This window comes from Hyperoodon ampullatus (assembly GCF_949752795.1).
Source record: "Hyperoodon ampullatus genome assembly, chromosome: 2".
Taxonomy (NCBI): domain Eukaryota; kingdom Metazoa; phylum Chordata; class Mammalia; order Artiodactyla; family Ziphiidae; genus Hyperoodon; species Hyperoodon ampullatus.
Window position 1 is genome coordinate 25,304,117 of NC_136915.1, and position 3,513 is coordinate 25,307,629.

Consider the following 3,513-nt stretch of genomic DNA (forward strand, 5'->3'; position numbering starts at 1 on the left):
GGCGTTGCCTCCCCTCCTCCGAGGCACTGACAGGGAAGGAGCCAGGAGCCTGAAACAGGGCAGAAAAGGGAAAGCTGCGGGCGCCCTCCTCACTTCCTTCCTGCCCCTCAGACAGGCAGGGGTAAGGGCGTCACAACTGGGGCGGGGCAGCTGGGAAGGGCCCCAGCTTTCCTCCGAGCACGGCAGCAGGCCCCTGCCACTCCCAGGAGGGGCTTCCCTTACACCGTCGGTACCTACCATTTGCCAGGCCTGGGGTTTAAGCAGTTTCACCCATGCCTTGCTAAGAGGATGCTCACCACCACCCTTGGAGGCAAGGACTGTTAGCAATCCCATTTCCAGATACAGACACAGAGGTCCAGAGAAGCCAAGGCATTCAGCCAAATCACACAGTAGTCAGTGCTGGTGGCAGGATTCAAACCCAGGTCTGTCCGGCTGCAAAAACAGCTATTGTCTAGTATTTCCTACATGTTCTAAGCATGGTCCTGGGTCCTCACCTTTAATCCTCTAACCACTCCTTTAATCCTCTCCTCAACCCTTTGAGGGAGATACTATTATTATCCCTACTTTACAAATGAAAAAACTGGGGCACAGAGAGGGGAAGTGATGTGTCCGAGGTTACACAGTTAGCCCGTGGAGGAGTGGGGATTTGAACTAAGGCTTGACTGGTTCTAGAAGCTGTCCCCTCGGAGCTGGTGTTCTCTTCACTCTACCCTGAGCCTCAGAGAGAAGCACGTCTTCCTGAACTCTGTCCAAACCAGGACAAGAATAATTACTAAACAAGTCCATCAACGTGCGTCAGGCCCTGGGCTAGGCTCTTCCCACAGCTGGGTCATTAATGCATCACAGCAATCTGGGAGACCTGCTGTCAAGCCCCGCTTTGTGAGCCTCAAGGCCCCCTGATGCTCCCAGGCAATCAGGGATTTCCCCGCCCCCCTCACTCCTGGGAAAAGTTGGAATTAATCTACCGTGACTATTAAGCAAGCTACACTGGGATCTATACTCCCTTCTCAGATGATAAATTATCCATCCATAGTGCAATAAAGGAAGGGACTATGAGGCATTTGCAGAATTCCTGTAAGAAGTCTGCTCTGTCCAGACACTGAGCTCACTATGTGAAGCTTCCAGTGGAGAACACAGCAGGACCTGCCGTGAAGTCCCACCCTCTTATGAGATCTCAGATTTAGGATTGGTCACTACAGCTGCCCATCATTTTTACACCGGGAGAGGTTATAAAAGGTCTCTTAGCTCCTCCCCCTTGGCAGGAGTTGCTCTATTGGACCTACAAAATTTGGCTGGAGGACTTGATCAAGCCTTTCTCTTTGCCAATGAGACCAAGGGGGGCTCTACAAGCTTGGGGCTCCTGGGTGACCCAGCCAATCCCTTCGCTACTTCATTTTCAGGCCTGTCTTTTCTTTGTTATAGGCGCTGCTGAGACCAGGCATCATAGAAAGGTGGTACAGTGTAGTGATTAACAGCTTGGCTCCAAGGCTCATGCCTGGGTTCAAACCCTGGCACCTCCTAGCTGGGTAGCCAATGAAGCAAGAAAAGCCCTGTTTTGCCCAAGAGCAGCAAGGCCAGACTGGCTAGAGATGAGGACAGCAGAGGCCAGTAGAGCCCTGAGGCCAGGCTGAGGAGTCTGGATTTAATGGTGCTGGGAAGACATTTGAAAATTTAATACTGTAATAACTGATAGCCATTAATAGTATTATGATTTGGTGAAACCAGAGCAGGTGTGGAGCCAATTCCCAGAGAGAGGGTCAAATGTACTAATGGAGAAGAGAGATCATTTTACATGGTAAAAGGATGAATACTTTTCATTTTTATGATGATAAATTCATTTTAATGTGCATTATAAAAATATATATAACTAGCCCATGAACTCTGTGATTTTCCATTTGGGGAGTAATATAAAGTCTCATTTTAAAACAGGTGCATTTAACAAAAAAAGCAGTAAGTCGATTTAAAGAAAACTATCAAGGCAGCCCACAGCCCAGGAGGCAGGCAGATGTGGCAGACAGCCATGGAGGCGGTGTGGGCGTCGCCGGTTTGGGAATGCTGGCGCATGGGAAATCCCACCGTGGTGTGTGGCCTCAGGCCAGGCGCTTGATCTCTCTGAGCTGTTCTTTCCACATCCGCAAAATGGAGGCAGAAGCTCCACCTCAGTGAAGATGAAATGAGGTCACGTGCACACGCATCTTGTTTGTTTCCTCCCTTTCCGGCCCACCCTACTCCCCCATCTCAACCACATCCAGGCTTCTGGGAGGAGGCAGAGCTGGGATTTGAAGTCTGATCTGTCTGATGCAGAGTCCTGGGGCACGCCTCCAGGAGGGGAGGGGCTAGTGACTGCAAGGGGCAGCCGCTTTGTGGGCAGGTGACATCCCCCAAGCACTGTCTCCCTCCCAGAAGCACCAGGGTTCTGAGGGATCTTCTGTTCCTCACTGGGTGGCCAGCCTCCAGCGCATGCTGGTCCCTGTGGGCTGGAAGCCTGATCCTCTTTATTTTCACCCACTCTAACTTCCTAGGGAAAGGATAGCTGTTATCCCAAACGCTAGGTCCCTTGGCCGAGATCACCGTGGTAGGCAGAATAAAGGCCCTCCAGGGAACTCCCTGGCGGTCCAGTAGTTAGGACTCTGAGCTTCCACAGCAGGGGGCACGGGTTCAATCCCTGGTCAGGGAACTAAGATCCCGCATGCCACATGGCGCTGCAAAAAAAAAAAGGCCCTCCAAGTGTACCCACATCCTAATCCCCAGAATCGGCAAATATATGTTACCTTACAGGGCAAAGGGAATTTGCAGATATGATTAAGTTAGGGATTTTGAGATTATCTTGGATTATCCACATGGGCCCAATGTAATCAAAAGAGACCCCATTAGTGAAAGAAGGAGGTAGAAATGTTAGAGTCAGACAGAGACTGCAAGATGCTACACTGCTGGCTCTGAAGATGGAGGAAGGGGCCACAAGCCAAGGAATGCAGGCAGCTTCTAGGAGCTGGAAGAGACAAGGGAACAGAGTGTCCCTATCCAGAAGGAATGCAACCCTACTGACACCTTGATCTTAGCCCAGTGACATCCATTTCGGACTTCTGACCTCCAGAACTGTAAGATAATAAATGTGTGTGGTTTTAAGCCACTGCATTTATGCTAATTTGTTATAGCAGCAACAGGTAGCTCATACAGCTACTCAGCAGAGTCCACAGTAGAACCTGGGAGACTCTGACCCTGGAGTCTCAGCACACTCCATGGAAGCCCCAGTCCCCAGCTTCACAAGTACAGCTCTTGACCTCCTGCTGTGTGATCTTGGACAAGTCATGGACTTCTCTGAGCCTCAGTTTCCTCCTGCACAGTGTGGGGATAATGATAACACCCATCTCATCGTCTGTGAGGACTAAATAAGAAAATGCACATGCAGGTGGCAATGCTGTATATACCCCTGACTCCTATTCTGCCCTTTTCCATTACAAATAACAAGTTTTGAGCTCCTCCAGACTAGTCTTTAAACTATCTTTGTTCACT